This window comes from Macrobrachium rosenbergii, unplaced genomic scaffold (assembly GCF_040412425.1).
Source record: "Macrobrachium rosenbergii isolate ZJJX-2024 unplaced genomic scaffold, ASM4041242v1 13908, whole genome shotgun sequence".
Classification (NCBI taxonomy): Eukaryota; Metazoa; Arthropoda; class Malacostraca; order Decapoda; family Palaemonidae; genus Macrobrachium; species Macrobrachium rosenbergii.
Genome location: NW_027100725.1, coordinates 3,673,222 through 3,692,294, shown reverse-complemented (window position 1 = coordinate 3,692,294; position 19,073 = coordinate 3,673,222). Strand labels below are relative to the sequence as shown.

The 19,073-nt window shown below is 43.1% G+C and overlaps 1 long non-coding RNA gene across 1 annotated transcript; it reads right to left on the bottom strand.

Moving 5' to 3' along the window:
* Positions 1 to 670: 670 nt before the first annotated feature.
* Positions 671 to 14,650, bottom strand: LOC136838034 (uncharacterized). Its single transcript, XR_010852840.1, has 4 exons — positions 13,579 to 14,650; positions 5,134 to 5,379; positions 3,065 to 4,228; positions 671 to 1,817 (listed from the first exon to the last, which is right to left on the bottom strand). It is a non-coding gene; the product is annotated as an uncharacterized lncRNA (long non-coding RNA).
* Positions 14,651 to 19,073: the final 4,423 nt, after the last annotated feature.

Below are 19,073 nucleotides of genomic sequence, written 5' to 3'. Positions count from 1 at the left end.
GTTTGCTTCCACCGACCTTCAGTCTCACTTCGGCAGCAGTTTCGAATGGCACATAAATGTCTTCATATTATACCCGCATTCCAAGAAATCAATACATTCGCAGATGCAAGACCTCAAGCACCTTGCCTTCTTCACATTCTCAACTTCCTGCATTCCATACCATTGCTCTCTTCTGTAACGACAAACAAAGACCGGCAGAAGGCATCCCTTCAAACCCGTTTCCAATTTCAAAATATTCTGTGCTCTTTTTCCTGCTCACGATCACGCTTCGGGGAAGAATACGCAGCTCAAAAGTCGCTTAGAAGATCTTCGGTATATGCTTCCACCTTCCATTCCTTCATTTGTTTATTTACCAGTCTTTTCTGTAAAAGTCAGTCTGGTCTGCGCAGCCGATTTCGTAGAGTTTCTGTTGACTGAACAGAAGGAGCCAGCCGAGGATTTGAAAGAGAGAAGTCGGGCCGTTTGCTCACTGCAGTGACATGATCGATGTTGATGAAATAGTTCTATTCTGTTTGCGTACGACAGTTTGATATTCTCACTAAATATAATTGTTAAATTTCTTGAGGAACACGGAAGGAGCTGGCACTCATCTCGTGAAGGTACAGAAAATTTTTTCATTCTTGTCATGCCATATGTAGGTGATAACACTTGCTTCCTGCACTCTTTTTGTGTTCAATGTTCATAAGTAGGTGGTGTCTGCATACATGAACAATACCGCAAGCACTGAGAAAATTTAAAGGTCAATTACAAAAAAAATTATGAAAGAGTGATGATATGCATATACATATGGTATGAGCAAAAATTAGAAAAAATTTCTGTACCCTTCACGGGATGTTGAAAGTACTCAGCCCTTTCCGTGACACTCAAAAATTTGCATAATTTACACTAATTTGAGTAGTTATACATATTCTGTCGTACACAAAACAGAATATAAGTTTTTCCATCACAGCATTAGTCAGTCATGTACTATATGCCTGTCACAGTGGGTAAACTGATTTTATTTCCGACTTCTCCTTTTTCTATAAATCCTCAGCTGAAATCCCTTCTGAACAGTCAACAGAATACAAACCCAAGAGGCCTCCCCATGAAATCAGCTCAGTACAGACAGACAATCTGGCAAGAAAAACTGGTAAATAAATAAATATGAAGGAATGGAAGATTAAGGCTTATATACCAGAAGATCTTCTAAGCTTGGCTTTGAACGTGTGCTACAGGAATAGTAAGAGTTGTGTCCAGGTGGGCAGGAAAAGGACAGAATGTTTTGAAATTAAAACAGGTTTGAGAAGGGATGCCTTCTCTCTCCAGTGCTGTTTAATCTCATTCTAGAGGAAATAATAGTATGGAGTATCTAGGAAGTTGAGGGTGGGGTCATCTTGAGAGGTAAAAGTGCCAAAGTTCTTGCATCTGCAGATAACGTTGATTTCTTAGGTGCAGATGTACATAATATAGAACATTTGTATGTACCATTCAAAAAAACTGCTGCCAGAGTGGGACTAGAGATCAGTGGAAGCAAAACCAAAATGAGATTGTCAAGGAACAGCCACCAATAACAGCAACAACAAAATATGGTAGATATTGAGAATGTGAGGGATTGTAAATATTTAGGAAGTATGTTAACATCCAGAAATGAGATGGAGAGAGAGGTTCTGGCTAGAATTACAGCAGGGAATAGATGTTGTTTCAGTCTACAACATCTTTTAAAGAGAAGAAACATCACAAGGTCTACCAAATGAAGAATTTACAACACTATTATCAGGCCAGTAGTACTATGTGGTTGTGAGACCAGGACGCTGACTAGAAGTCAAGAACAGAGACTACTGGTTTTTTTAAACATTTTGCGTAGAATAACAAGTCCCATTTACGAATTAAATGAAGGTGTTTGGAGATGACACAACGAAGAAATAAGAGATTTAGCCAGACAGCCGCTAATAAATGACTATAAGATCGCAGAGGATACGTTGGGCAGTTCAAGTGGTTGGTATGGAAGAGGGCAGAATGCCTCAAGTGGTGATGGAAGGACCAACAGAAGGGAGAAGACCAGTGGGGAGACCGAGGATGAGAAGGGTAGAGATTGTGTTCAGTGATCAAAGAGAATTGGGAGTGGAGGAGGAGGAGGAGGAGGAGGAGGAGAAGGAAGAGGAGGGGAGGAGGAGGAGGAGGAGGATCCTGAGAATACCTGGAGAGATGCAGCACTCAGCAGGGGAACGTGGAGAGGTCTGGTGCAAGCGGCCATGGGTCACCAAGAGGCCCAAGCAGCCACCAGAGTGAGTGAGAGGGAAATGAAAGCCAAAACACCTGCAGCACTCAGAAGACGCCACTAGAAAGCAAGAATGAATTTGTCTTCTTAAACACAGAAATCAAGACTCCGCAACTACACCAGGCAACTATTCCTCATTTAGTTGTAGCAAAAGTAAAACTCACAGCAACCTAGGTAGTACTAAACATGGTACTAGCAAACAACACACTGTTTGCAACAGCAGCCTGCCTTCTGTTGCCAACAAAAATAGCTACGTCAGGTAGAGAAAAGTGCAGAGAACTTTTGTCCTTGTACATTTTATGCAGCAAGCATAACGAGGTCACTTTACATCTAAGCAAAACTCAATATTAAGACTTGGCAAAGCAGGTTGAATGATGACATAACTCTGTCCAAGAGTTTGAGATGAGAGTCAGCACCGGAAGACCACACTGAGAACAGTACCCCAGATAAGGAAAAAGAAACACTTAGATATAGCTTCATCACGAAACATTAGAAAACATTTCTGCGAGATACCAGGTTTTTGAGAAACAGAGGAAGTAATATTTTACATACATGCTTCTCAAAAGTCTTCTTATCAAAAGTTACTCCTTAATAATCTTTAAAGTCTTTCACATATAAAACCATCGCACTTGAATGTAAATTTGAATGCAAAGGAAAACGTGTTCTAGATCCACTAACTAACATACTTTGAGACTTAGAAGGGTTAAGCTTCATGTGCAAAAAACATCTCTATTCAAGGATTCTGCAACCACAGACCTAAGGTGGTGAAAGAACAACAGCCACAAGGGTAGCATCATGAGCGTATACAATCAGTTTGTTCTCCACACCTTGCCACGTCTCACTACTATATATATCATAAATAGCAAAGGTCCAAGAACACTATCTCTTGAGTGGCACTTTAAATGACATTACTTAAGCTACTATACTATTAACACTGACCTTAGGTTTTCTAAGCCGGTCAAATATTCATTGTATCTCCCCAATAAAATCCATCAATTGTTTATACTTTACTTTCTAGATAAGTGCTTCATGATTCACACAATCAAAGCCTGCACCCAAATCTAAATGGATCATGCATGCATATGTATCTCACCAAGATAACTCTGCAAGATGGTAGATACTGACAAAGAGTGCATCACAAGCACCAAGGCCTTTACGAAACTAAAACTGTAATGCCTATTAAGATGCTTAAATAGTAGCTTCTCAAAAACCTTAGATAAAAAAGGGGTCAATGAAGTCAGCCTATATTCAGAGGGGTATGTGGATGGACTTAGTCCCTTAGGTAATGTAGCAATGTTTCCCTGCCTCCAGACAAAAGGAAAACTTGTCAGTCCAACTGACTTTTGGAAAGTAGTAGTATTCTTAGTAGCACTGTGATATATAGGCTTTTTAAAAAATGGGAAAGATCCCACAAGGGTCGAGAAGTTGCACCACAAACTCCCAGATGTAAAGTTTTGACCTCTCTAGATGTGAAAGCCATTGAACATAACTTTATCTCATGCAGAAAAAAAGGGTTTGCTACAGATGCCTACAACCACCTTAAATTTTACTTACCATACACAAAACAAAGAATACAAATTTCTTCATCAAAGGTACTAATCATATATATGCCTAACACCGTGGGCTGGAATGGAATGTAAAATTTAGGCCAAAAGCCAAGCAATCGCTGGGACCTATGAGGCCACTCAACACTGAAAGGGAATTGATCATAAAAATTTCATAGGTGTAACAGGAGCAAAACTTCACAGTTGCACTAAGAAGCAATTGTTAGAAGGTGGAAAGTAAGATGGAAAGAGAATATTAATGGAGGGATTCTGCAAAAAACTTGACACCTACAGTGGATCATGGACTAAAACATTGGGCACCGATGTCAGTTCTTCCCTCCTCTCCCATGTCGAGTGTTATCTCTTGTTGTGCCTTTTCTACAGCAACACACAAGGCAGTCAGTCCTCCTGTCACCAAACACCAACCCTGTGGAGAAGGGAAAACCTTGCAGTGAATTCTGGATACGCATCATGAGCCATTCAACAAAAGTGTGATCTTAGGTTTCAAAAGTTAATGAATTTTATGATAAAATTTAGACCAGAATAAGCTCTACCCTTAAAATTGCAGAGTATAACTGCATAACACTAAACAGCATACATGACTATTAGTAAATCAATTCTAATAAATAACTTTAAAACATGTGACTATAAAATACCATTGTTGCAGTAAGCATCCTTAGACACTTTCCAGAAATTTCCCTGTAAACTACTGACTCCTCTGCTCAGCGTCTCTACTATAACCATTTCCCTCCCTAGCTTACACACACACACACACACACACACACACACACACACACACACACACACACACACACACACACAAGCAGCTAGCTACTGTATGTAACTGGCATATAAAATTATTTTTTCTAAAAATAAACTGATCACCTCAATTGCATAAGCCCAGTATCACTATTCCTTTGAGTTCATTTCCCCTACACAATGTTTTAAAACAAATTTGACAAAACTCAATCAACTTCCCAGGATCCACTACAACTTTTCAATCTCTAACTATAATGTACTTACTCCTCTGGGCCTCCCAAAGGAAATATCCTCATGATTCCATTCTAACATACGCCACAAAATAGCCGGCCTTTCCTAAGCTTTCTAACCATTTTGGTCTCATTGAAAAACATACTCTCCTTTGTAACTGTCTGTATTGAATAACAAAACGACCAATAAATATTAACATCAAAAATGAATCTTGGATCATCACTCAAATTTAACGAGCCTACCGTACCAATTCAGTACCAAAGAACCACACACATTTGTAAGCATTCTTTTCAATAAATCATTCTAAGTAGAAACTAGACAATACAGACAATTTACACATACCTTCAATTTCAGACAATGCTTCACAATTTCCTGCAGCTACGATGACTATTCTAATCTCACTTGGCTGGGAGGTGGGGTGTCTAAAATCTTCAGGGTCAGTGATCCAAAATCTTCCCAGGTCTACAGTTCAACATCTTCCAAGGTCCACGGTCCAAATACTCAAGGTCAGTGGTCGAAAATCTTCAAGGTCTGTGGACCAAATTCTTCGAGGTCCATGGTTGGAAATCTTCAAGGTCCAACTAGAGCCTGAAAACAATAACCCTCATTAGTCATATAAGATACTTCTTAGCGGTAGCCATTCGAACATTGACCGCACAGAAGAACTAACTAATCGTGACAGAAATTACCAATACAGAAATGACACATATAATAACCTGTGGCACTCTGTAAAGAAGTCTGTCTAAGGGTCGCTTTCATGAAGCCTTGTGGTGTGACACTGGGCATGAAAGCTCTCTGTAACAAATAAGTAAATTCAAGAAGCTTCAATTTCAGTCTTTCAAACTTCCCTTATTAAATCTAGAAAAAAACATGGGCAATCTCATTCAAGTATTACCACCAATGTACAAAGGAATAAGGAAATACATCTCAGATGACCTCAAACTACAACTTCCTCACCACTGAAGGTATTAAAACAATGTATGTGTAAGTAAGAGTGCCTTCACCTTACATCCTAATCTAAGTTTCAGAACACAGACTTGATCAGTTGATTTATTGATAGGATTGCCCTCTCTCTCTCTCTCTCTCTCTCTCTCTCTCTCTCTCTCTCTCTCTCTCTCTCTCTTCTCCTTTATATATATATATATATATATATATATATATATATATATATATATATATATATATATATATTTTACTGTTTTTCCGTGGTTTTAGTTTAAATATGCTCTGTGAGACAGGAAAACAATTTGCTAATTTAGTTCTGTGATTCTGACTTCGTGGGTACGGGAAAACGTAAAAAAAGAGGAAAACAAAGGAGAATTTCATATGAGCATAGGGCTCTGGTTACTGAGGGAAATATTACGTAAAACACGTGGGCACATTTAAAGTAGTGTATTTACATAAATGACATTAGTACGGGAAAGAGGAACTCAGTAGGTTAAATGAAACTGGGAAATTCCAGCCACAGTCCGAGAAGCTTCCACGAAATAGCATCCCTCTGAAATGAGAGATATGCACATTATACGCCAGTAATGAAAATAGACAAAAGAATAATGAATTCGAAGCTGCACTGAGGGTGCCAAAGGAGTAATAAAGAATTAATACTGCTGATGCAAGAGGCGCACGGACATTAGACAAGGGTGATTTCTGGCTTTCTTTAAGAAAATATTACGAGACAAAAGCGTGACTGGAAATGGGGCCTTCCAGGCACTTTACCTTAGCAGATTTTCCGAGGGCGCGAGAAGGCGGTGCGTGGATGACTGCAATTTCCGAGGGCGAGTTTCTTCCACGTGGTGAGATGCAAGGGCTTCCGTAGCGTTAAGTATGATGGGGGACTCGAAACTCCAAGCAATGGCGTGGGCTGAGGAATACGGTCGAAGGACACGAGGAGAAGTATACTTTGAAAGGGCCACGTGGTTAGGATGCAAGGGCATCGATGGGGCCAGGTGTTGAGGACGTCTTCACAAGTTCACTCCATATCTTCCAGCCCGCGTGGTGTCTGAGACCTCGTGGGCTTTTGCCTTTTATCCCCTCCTATGGGGCAGGGGGGCGTCCATCACAGATGCTTTGACTCATTGCACCTGCTGCCCGCAGGGGAGGTTTTGGCCTGTAGGAGAAACGCCCAAGCCAGATTACTTTTGCCTCGAAGGAAAGATCTTTATCAAAAATGGGAGCGCCTTTAATCTTTTTTTAACCTCTGTTTTTAAGTCGATAGACAGATGGTCTATCGATCGGCCGGCTGGCAGTAAATGAACAACAACAACAACAAAGGAGGGGGAGGTAATTTGCTAGCGAATTCTCTAATCATAATACTCTCCTCATACAAGATGATGTACATACCTCCTTCGGGTGTGTACACGATATTCAAGAATGAGCTGCAATGCTTACGTTACTCTACATTCTGCCTTGCAATGAACTTTACTCCTAAGGGTTTTGCGAAGCTGAGACATTACTTTAATAACACATTGGGACAATTTCGTTAACAGGACGCAAAGTGATTTAAACACTTGCAAAAGAATAATTACTTTAGATTTGGTTACCCACTGTAATCCTTTATAAAGGACTCTAACAATTGTGAATTAATTAAGATTATAGGACTAATGTATATGAGGCTATGGCCACAAATGAAAAGAAATGGTTATTGTTCAAGAATTAAAATACACGGTTACTTAATTTTAGATAAAATGCATGCGGTTAGTACAATCTGCCTGAAGCAGGCTGTGTAAAATGAAAACAGCGTTTATTTTTGTAAATGACATCCCTTTACGATACTGTAATGACGCTATACATATTCGCATTGATAATTTATCTTCGTTTTAACGTGCATTTTGTTTAGCCGGCCCCACACGGATTTTGACAGCCAGACGCGGCGAGAGTATTCACGAGGTTTTAATTCGCTAACCTTAACCACGCTGACTTTATGCGCCTACTGCCTACTCCTAAATGTTGCGACGGGCGAGCAGACAAAAGACGTGGGGTAGGACAACCAGCGATCTTGAAGGAATGGAAGGGGGAAAAGGGATAATAATATCAAAAGGAAATTACCAAGACGTTACGAATGAAAACTTGACCAAGATATGAAAGGCGGACACGTCCTCAGAGCTCATTTAAAGGGGCATTTAAATCACAAGGGCAAGAGTTTATGACTCGCGATTCATTAAAATAAAGATAACTAAATGACTAAAAGAAAGTAAATGATATTAGCAGAAGAGCTAAGGGAAAAAGAGTGAGGGTTTTATTGTGTTAGGCGGAATTTATCGCCTTCGCTATAAATTACGGCCCGGACTATCACTTCAGTCCCAGGGCGGGAAAGTGCACTGAAGGGCGACTCCTTCCAGGAGGCTGACACGCACGCCCGTGCTAAGGTATGGGCAAGGGCGCCACTTCTCACTTGTTATTCTCAATGATTTATACATTGTGTGAATGGTATCCTGTATTTAATTTCCTCTTTGTGGTGATAATTTAAGGAAGATTAATAGAAGGTGATAAGAGATGGGAAGTTCCTGAGGAACGAGGAAGATAGAGGAGGGTCTGACGTCCTCTGGATTAGGGGTGCCAAGACCTTCGAAAATGAAATGGCGGCACAGGTGCCATGGAAAGCCTAGAGCCTTAAATTACCTGGAATGTCCCACGCCCGTGGTAATTTCGCTCTCGAGTCTTCTTAATGTGGCAAATGTCCTCGGCCGGGGAAGCGAGGGCCCAAGGATCGGGAGGGCGCACGGAGTACCACCTGGGCCTGCTGGGATGCGACAGCCGACGAGGAGTGTTCCGCGGCGGTTCTACCATGATCCGTCAGCGCTCTTGTAGTTCATCGCCAAGTGAGATATGGCAGAATCCTGACGGCAATTGCGCCGGCGCACGGCTGAGGCAGAGAGGAGGCGGTCGGGGGTGGCGTGAGCGCTCGCAGGTAACGGCGACCAGCTCAGGCATCGGTTACAGGCCGCACTCTGCAGGTGAGCTTCTCCGCTGTGGTCGGGAGGAACCGCTCTCTGACCGACGCGGTAGCGTGCCAGGCCGGGGAAGAGAGGGGTCCTGAGTTGGATCCCGTGAATGGAGATCGCGTAGCGCCTGGGCGCTGGCACTCCAGGGCAGCAGAGTCAGGCGCCATCAGAGGTTTCTTGGGCCTGGGTCGTCAGGACGACGAAGCTTGGCCCTGCTCGGGCATGCAAGTGGCACCGGCAGGAATTTGGCATCTCCCGAGGGAGATTTGATTGGGGCCCTGGCATCGCACTGAGGCAGGGCACTGGAATGATCGAACCGACGAGGGGGCCAATGTACATTGTACTCAGGTGGCACTGGTGGGGACTGCACGTCCTTCTGGTACCTGTGGGGCGCCAGTCTTGGCTGAGGGAGAAGCGGGGAGGGGATTACTCGCGCTCATGAATGATTCGGGAATGGGGGACCCTAGGATTGTCGTGACTCGTGGGGGACTGGAAAGTCCTGTCCCAGGATGACGTCATAGCCTCTCCGGGGAGATGGCTTGCTACTGCAAGATTGCAATTTTGGATTGGTGAGGTCTTAGACTCCTAATTGACCGTAGGGAGTATCATTTTAATTGGATTTATCTCCCTCGATTGTGACGAGTTTTCGTCTATTGACGATAGCCCGTAGGGGAACTCTGTCCCTCCGGATGAGGGATTTGCGCGCCTGCAGTCCTCGAAGCAGTGACTACGCCGGCTCGCCACTGCGGGAGGGGCCACGTGACAGGCACCCTTCTCGCCGCGGAGGTCTAACGACTTGGGATCTGTGACGGCCAAGGCGATTGTGGAGTAGTTGATTTGTTATTGCGCGGGGCATTTTGCCCATAAGTGGAGAATAATGGCTAGCAGACCTGCACGCCGCAAAAGGTTCATAGTCTTTCCGCGCTGCCCCTGTGGAGGGCGCAGGCGAGTTATTTGTCGTTTTCCGGGAGAGAGAGGAGCGTTTCTTGTTCGCACTGTTCGGAGGAATGCCCTGCTTTCTTGCAATAATGGCGTTAGGGGCTTGCCCGAGTTTCCAGCCTTAGGGGGGGAATTTGTTCTCCGAGGAGGGGCGGGGATTTATTTTCCGCCCCATGGATCCTTCTTGAGGTGAGTTTCACATATTCAGCATATTCGGCAACACTCGCTGAGTGTTGCTGGGGCTTTTTCCACTATGGTGAGTGGCGAGGCAGGAGGGGCGAGCGCAGGAAATGCTCGAATTTAAAACCGCCGAGTACCCGGGCGGTGTTAGTATTCCTTCGGAATCGAGCCATTTTGTCAACGCCCGCTTCAATGGTACGCCTAATCGACCAAGTCTGGCCTGCTTCTCTGGGCTGTTTTCCAACGCCTCTCCACCTGGGGTAATCTCGTACGCCTTCGTAACTGCTTGGCGCATCGCTTCCCAGTTTCCATCGCTCGCGGAAGGGCGTGGTAGGCACGAGGCCTTCCGCCCAGGAATTTAGGGGGTGAGAACAAGGGAGAGTTCCGCGGGGAGAGATCGCAGCACTCCAGGACTCGTTCGGCCCTTTCAAGCCATACTGGTTCGACTCTGTCCATTTTGGCATGAACGAGTGAGCTTGGCTGAGGGCACTCCATTCCCCGCGGCAGGGGCGGGGGTGGCGCTGTCGTTCTATAGCACCTGGAGCCTGCGGGCGTTCTCTCTCTCCTCACGTTCTCTCCTCTGCACGTTCTTTATCCTTCTGCACGTTCTTTTTCCTTCTTCCTGCTCTTGGGCAATTCTTGCCCCTCTCTCCTCACGCTCTCTTTCTCTCCTCACTGCCCTCTTGCTCTTCCTGGGCCTTGGCATCGCCCACTGGCTCTGAACCCATGCTCTCAGATCTTGCCCCGACAGTCCTGTACTGTCCTTCCCAGCGGACATGTAGAATTTGAAACTGCCTTGTTGGGCCTGCATTAGCCATCTTGGAATAATGGGCAGCAGGATATGTCTGAAAAGACTCAACTGCAGGAATCTGAAAACACCCAATTGTTCCACTGCAGGCGAACGGCTCTGTCTGAATACGATAGGTGATTAGTAAGTCTGAGGAGACTTTGTTAAAATTTGATATGTCTTGAAAGACGTGGGTGTTCTGGCGAACGAATTTTAATATGTCTCGGAAGACGAGTTGATTTTGTCACGCCGACTGGCCGGCTGTAAAGGCAGAAGTTAAGGAGTTGTTCTAACGAACTAGAATGATCAGTCCGTATGGGCTTAGATGTGTGAACTACACTATATAATGTCTCAAAAGTACTTAATTTTGGGTTCCTGGCAGGAATGAGAAATTTCGCCACGTGAGACGAGAGAATTTTTGTATGAGTCTCTGAGACTGGAATTTGGAGAAATTCTCGCCACGACGAATTTTAGAGTCTCTGAGGACTGAGTTTGAGGAATTCGCCACATGCGACGTAGAATTTTAGGAGTCTCTGAGGACTGGAATTTGGAGAAATTTCGCCAGTGTGACGTAGAATTTTAGAGTCTCTGAGGACTGGAATTTGGAGAAATTCTCGCCACGTGCGACGTAGAATTTTAGGAGTCACTTAGGACTTGGAATTACGATTCGTCCCTTAGGACTTAGAAATTACTAACGGGAAACCCAAAGAGAAATGAATGGGGAAAAAATGCACACGCGGGCATATGGGGTGGGGGTGCAGGTCGTTTGGCCAACACCGGAGGTATTTTAGATTCTGGTGAATGAACCTGCATATTTATATACCGTCTAGGATTCCGGGGAATTTCCCAGTCGTCTGAGAGGATAACAGTACAACGGCCTAGTAATTTCCCTATAAGCGGAGTTTAAATTTCGCTTTCCTAACACCTAACTCGAATTTAACTACACTGAGAGAATTTAGCAATGCAAGCTGACTTCGCTGCGGTCCCACGTGGGGACCTTATTCGCGCTAAATAACAGTTCGCTAATTCGAAATGGCGCAAAATTTATCACAGAGGAATTTCTTTCGCACTATTCCTCGAAGCAAGAATATGGCAAGGATTTTAACACAGAGGACTTCGCACTATTCTCGAAGCAAAGGATGGTTAGCACTGGTTATTTCCTAACTAACAACTTGAAAGGCATGCATTAACGAATCTAATACGGCGGTTCTTTTTTCTTCAGTGATTACATGCGTCCCTATTTCTAATTCCTAGAAACAGTCACGATTGTAAAAAGGTTTGCTAAGATTAAATACATTACTTGATGTGGAATTTTCTGGATCTGTGTGCTGGTTTTACAGCCAAAAAGGTTCGTAATTGTCTCTGTACTCCAGCTTAGCTTTACATTTAGCTGATCTGGCAAGTTGCAAATGCACAAAGCAACATCAGGGGGAAACTGCAACTGCAAATGAGATCTATGGCCAGTCGCCATTTTTACGTTTTTCCAGGTTTTAGTTTGAAATATGATACTTGCAGAGGTAGCAACAATTTAAGCACTTAGCCTTGTGATTCTGACTGTGGTACGTGTGGGAAAACGTAAAAAAAGAGGAAAACAAAGGAGAATTTCATATGAGCATAGGGCTCTGGTTACTGAGGGAAATATTACGTAAAACATGTGGGCACATTTAAAGTAGTGTATTTACATAAATGACATTAGTACGGGAAAGAGGAACTCAGTAGGTTAAATGAAACTGGGAAATTCCAGCCACAGTCCGAGAAGCTTCCACGAACTAGCATCCCTCTGAAATGAGATGTACATTATACGCCAGTAATGAAAAATAGACAAAAGAATAAATGGAATCTGAAGCTGCACTGAGGGTGCCAAAGGAGTAATAAAGAATTAATACTGCTGACAAGAGGCGCACTGACATTAGACAAGGGTGATTTCTGGCTTTCTCTTTAAGAAAATATTACGAGACAAAGCGTGACTGAAATGGGGCTCTTCCAGGGCACTTTACCTTAGCAGATTTTCCGAGGGCGCGTAGAAGGCGGTGCGTGGATGACTTGCAATTTCCGAGGACGAGTTTCTTCCACGCGGTGAGATGCAAGGGCTTCCGTAAAGGGGCAAGGCGATGGGGACTCCTCGAAACTCCAAGCAATGGCGTGTGGGCTCGAGGAATACGGGTCGAAGGACACGAGGAGAAGTATACTTTGAAAGGGCCACGTGGTTAGGGATGCAAGGGGGCATCGGATGGGGCCAGGTGTTGAGGGACGTCTTCACAAGTTCACTCCATCTTCCAGCCCGCGTGTTCGAGACCTCGTGGGCTTTTGCCTTTATCCCTCCTATGGGGCAGGGGGCGTCCATCACAGATGCTTTGACTCATTGCACTTGCTGCCCGCAGGGAGGTTTTGCCTGTAGGAGAAACACCCAAGCCAGATTACTTTTGCCTCGAAGGAAAGATCCTTATAAAAAATGGGAGCGTCTTTAATCTTTTAAACCCTTGTTTTAAGTCGATAGACAGATGGTCTATCGATCGGCCGGCGGGCAGTAAACGAACAACCAACAACAACAAAGGAGGGGGGGGAGGTAATTTGCTAGCGAATTCTTGCTAATCATAATAATATATATATATAGACATATATACACACACCCACACAAAAGCAGAAAGCAATCCATGTAACTGTCTTATATAATTTCATCTTGCAAACAGGTGACTCCTTGATTGCACACATTCCCAAAAATGAACAACACCACAACAAACTCCAACTGCACCTGAACATTTCTTGATATTTTACAGGTAACAGCAATTCCATGTAGTTCATAACCTGAACTAACCTGTAATTTGAACTCAAATATTGAAAAATCTGTTAAAAATGTCCCACATCCCAAATGGTGAAGCACAGCAAGCAATAACAACATAACAGGAGGAACCAGTCAAACCAGACAAACTTGACACATACCTTTAAATCTCGATTTGCTTCAGTTTCCCCCCACTGTTCTTCCAGTACTCATTTGGACTTGGCCCGGGCGAAGGTGGGAGGGTGTCCAAAATATTTGAAGGCCAAACACGCCTGAAAAGATCAACCCTTGTTAGCTTTCAAGAAATTTCTCAGTAAAAGGCAGAGGTCATTATTCAAACATTTAGTGCACACAAATTTTTAATCCACCAAGAGCTGCAAATGCAGTAATACGTAAATGCTTTATAATATTCATAAACAAAAAACCTCACAGGGAAATCCTTTTTTTTTTAAGGTCAAGTGAGAGCAAGGGCCATTTTCACACTAAAATACATATAAATAAAGAGACAAAAGCTTCCCTCATAATGTTGTGGACAACTGCGTGCAGTCTGTTTCGAGAGCCACACAAACCCACTTCAAGAACATCTGAACAGGCTGGATGACCCTGGGATACCTGAAGGAGAGCAATGCTGAAAGAAAGACGCCTCTACAAAACCAAAGCCTTTTTCAACAGTAGAGCAAACCATGGATGCTCATCTCACGCACAAGGAATCAAATACTTTAACCACTAACGGGAGGAATGCTTGCAAGCAGGGATCCTTCAAGCCCACAGCCCATTACTAATAGACTGAATTTGTCTCCGGGCCAAACCAAAGGCAGATCTCATTTCTCACTTAACAGATCCTTTGGGGTCTGGCTGGCTTGCTGATAAGCAACAGTGTCCTATCGCAGCTTTACTTATTTTCTAGACATCTTACAGCTAACAGAAATTCTGCATAATTACTAAGATAAACTAACCTGTACTTCATACTGCAGCATTTAAAGAGATTTATCTAATAATGTATCGCATCTAAGATGGCAGCACATAACAAAAAAAAGAATAATGATAGAGTAGCTGGAAAGCGCAAAAATCGGCAAACTTAAAAGGTGTTACCACCAAGGAGGAGGACTCCTTCTTTTCAAAACCTTGTTGTTTCGGCCGAAATTTGCACAGTAGAGTTTACAGGCAGTGTGGATCTCATGGCGTTTTCCCAAGCGGGAAAAAGACACACAAACTGCCAAGACCTGAAATGATTCATGAAATCTTTACAGCAGGAATAGCACCATCATTTCACCTTCAAAATTATCATAATTAAGTTTACAGTAAAAAAAAAAAAGTTTAAACTATATTAACTCAACAAGCACCCAAGAGGGCACGCACCAGTTCCGCAAGGTTTCTCAGCGACAGCCTTAAGCTTGAACTTTATAAACATCGTCTGTCCTTAATTAAAAACACTTCAAAACAGCACTCGTCTCAAGCATTGGCACGGGAGGCCTCATATGCACCACTCAATCCTCACCCCCTTGTGCCTACTTATACACTTGAGTACATCAGTTCGTACGGTTCCGTTCACTTTTCCCAGTATTCAAACCAAGCTCCCTCCAGGTACCGAGACAGAAGACACGGTAACCCCAACCATGGTACGCTGTGAAACCCTTTAGACCAAAAACGAAGATTATTATCATTTCTCGTTCTCTCTGTCTGTCTGTCTGTCTCTCTCCCTCTCTCTCTCATTTTGTACCAATATCTGAGAAGGCGAACATCCCTAAATTAAATTGGGATTAACACAATAACGCGAGTCCGTAGCTATAAAGCACGAAAGCGCCCGTTTGTTGCCTAGTGTGTCATCCCATGTCACGTGACAGCAGCCTATAATAAGGTTCTTACTTACTGCCCACCTACCTACCGTGCGAGCCTCGGACGGTCTGGACAATCTTTAATAAGCCCTGCACATGCACATATAACTGAAATGCTCATTAGATCGCTAATGCTGAAAGAAGCTGTGACGACGGTACAAAACGGCAGCAGCTTCTGGCTGCTGAAAATCAAATGCACAGACACTCTCACGTGCAGTGCATAGGCCTAATGTGCTTGTCTTGCTCTTATTCTTTGTGCATGCAGTATTTTTTTTCTTATTCGATACGACTAAATGCAGTGTTGAGTTCATCACTGTATTCAGTACCTTAAGAGGCTCCCCCTCAAGATCTGTCATGGGGCACACGTGACCCAATTAGACCAAGTGTAAAAATTAATATCCTGGAGACAAGCGCCTTCATCTACAAAGCTCTTGGCCGCTTCAGGTTGTTACCTCCTCCTCCTCCTCCTTCCACCAACTATTACTGTAGCCTTCAAAAGACACTGCTCCATTCGGGAAGCCATTAAAATGAAAATCATAAAAAGAAAAGAAAAAGAAACCGGTGTAAGCCGGTCATGCGCGAGTTGGTGAGTGCTAGGCCGAGTACCGACGTCCGAAAACGTCGACGTGATTTGCGGAGATCGTCCCTGATGTGACATTATAATATGAGGTTCGCGCCGGTGTTCTGGGCGAGGATACGAAGTCAAAGAGACAACGGCCTCGAACCAGCACTACAGGGTGGCAGATACACTAAGACACGAGTCCATTTTCTAAATTTTATTATTACAAAAATAAACTACTGTAGATCACAAAAACTTACCCAAGCTATTTAAAACGACGTTAAGTTTGTGACAAAATCATTGATTGAATTCATACGGCAATTTCAATCGAGTCGAGAATATACAGAGTCATATGGCCGTGGGGCTCACCGACGCCCTGCCGAGGCCTCGCCACAAGGGGCAGGTGACTCAAGGCAGTGCCTGAGATGGGCATCCAGCGATTCACTATGCCCTGGGGACAGCATGGGCACCTGATTCAGCGCTGAGTGGCTTTGCCCAACAAACACACACACCCACACACACACACAAAACGCGTTCAGATTATAGCGTGCCTAGAAGAAAGTGCTGAGTGGGGAGTTTGGGTCGCCAAAGAAAGAGTCCTTTCAGAAATATCTTGTTTCTAACTACGGTACCCTCAGCAAACTTTTGAGTTCCACAAATCTAATTAATCAAAGGTGCAACGTACAGTGCACTCCTCCGGAAGAAAAGACACGTAATAAATGAAATATAATAATAATAATAATAATAATAATAATAATAATAATAAGAAGAAGAAGAAGAAGAAGAAGAAGCTCTCCAAATGAGAACCCTCGCGGAAGTCTCCACGTCAGTTCATTTCACACAAATAATCACGTTACTCACTCTGCTGACAGTTGAACTGGACTTGACAGGAGGTTTCAAAACCCTGCAGAAGATTTTGTCGACACGATCTGAAATCTTTCATATCTGGTTTTAAGTTAAAGTACTGTCGCACTCTGCTGTATACTCTTATATTTAACAAAATTAATGTGTCCGTACGCCATAAGTCATTTATCGTATAACGCTTCGCTCAGTAACACCATGTAGATCATTTGAATCCCCCCTCCCCCCTTTTCTTATTGTTCTTTCGAGCCATTTATCTACGCTTTACCGAACATTCGACTCCTCCTATTTGCAGTTTTCAATGTTTTTTCGCTACATTCACGAAAGGGTTAACCCTGAATTTATATAACAGAACGCTAGGGACTTTCGGATCTTGGCTGCGGGGACGATGAAGAGGCTTCAGCCGGAGGAAGGCTGATTGAAAGGCATTCAGTTCATCAATCAATCAATCAGCGACTGCCGTAATGAATAGAGAGAAGGATTCAAGTCACGACGTAGGGAACACTCATTCAGACAGCCATCAACGTAAATATGTCTTGTAGGCGTACTTGGAAATACAAACTTCAAAACTTGGGTTAAACAGGTTTTAACAGCAACTGACGGGGAAAAGATGACATCAAGAACAGCGCATTCATTACAGCCAGACAGACTACTTGCAGCAGAAGAGTCACAGCGCAAAGGAAACAGTGTTTTGAGACATATCAGTCACTTGTCTTCAAACAATGGCCGCCTGAGAGAGAGATACAGCATAATCTTGTAACGAATGGTGATGAATCAGCCTGTGTATATCAACTCTCTCTCTCTCTCTCTCTCGAATTGAACAGATAAAACGTTAAATTACAACAATTCAGTCTAAAGTTAAAACGTAGGAGACGACAGATGCAAGAAAGGATCTTTTATTACTAAAATGAAACCCGAAACAAAATGTGGCTATTTTTAGGGCAGAAGGTTTGGAGGCCGGAAATGTCACATCCCAGACACTTTGAGGCAGAGAGCTTTGAGGGGTAGTGGGGGATTCTGGGAGGTGGATTAGGGGAGGGGAGAGGGAGGGGGTGAATGAGCAGTGTCCCGGGGCGCCGAGATCAGCAAATAATAAACTATGGAGGAATAATAGACCCTCCCCCCAACCCCACAGTCCTCCACACAACCCTCCCCCAACCTCCTCACCACAACTTCAGTCTTAGTCTAAGGAAATGTTCAAGAATACCCGAATGCCATCCTAAGAGAAATTTTATTATAAGTGTGTGAGTGTGATAAAAAAATAGTCATATATATATATATATATATATATATATATATATATATATATATATATATATATATATATATATATATATATATATATATATATATATATATATATATATATATATATGACTATTTATCACATCACCGTGATTCATATATACATCAGAAAGCATAAACGTCTTCTTAATATTCACTCACTTACTCATACAGACATATATAAGAAGCCGAAGGGGAGTTTAGTTGATATTGTCCACCGTCCAGGGGTCGACCCCACGACGGTGGACTTATTATCAACTAAAAATTCTCTGGTAACATATATGAAAATATATTACCTCCGGGAGGTAGAGTGAATTGATATTAAAGGACGTTTGTAGCTTTCTGATTATATATATATATATATATATATATATATATATATATATATATATATATATATATATATATATATATATATATATCGACGTCGTTACTCGCAAATAATTCAAAACTTATAGGTTTCTAATTAATTCTGAAAATTGTGGAGAAGGAACATGTTGAAACTAACCACACTCCTCTCTCTCTCTCTCTCTCTCTCTCTCTCTCACACACACAGAGCCTAATACACAGACTACTGTGAATGGATAAACTGTAATAAGGAGACCCAAGTACATATTACATCCTCATTATTATAATGCTACAATCAGCCAAGGCTTGGTGTCTTCACACATTCATTGCAGCAGAATTCCTCAGCTCATCGACCCAATAATGGTTCCGAGGCTTCAGAGAGGTGGCTTCCTCGAGGGAGAGAGGAACTTCCTGCCTCACCACCAGTCCCACAGACGCTGCCTGCTGATGAGAGGGAAGTTGACCACTCACACTGTGACACCAGGTCTGGTTGAACGTTCCCTCTCTCTCTCTCTCTCTCTCTCTCTCTCTCATAACACAGAGTTACTTTAGACCAATATCTGCCAAGGCGAACATCCCAAAACGAAATGTGACGAACACAATGTGAGAATCCGTTCACTTCCGTACGCCATACTAACTATTTCTTGAATGAGTGAGCCCTGCACACACAAGCATAGTTGAGATGCTTGTTACATTTTTAACATTGTTATAAGCTGACAGTACAAAATGCTCAAGCATGAACTGCAGAGGCCTACAGTACAGGGCTTCT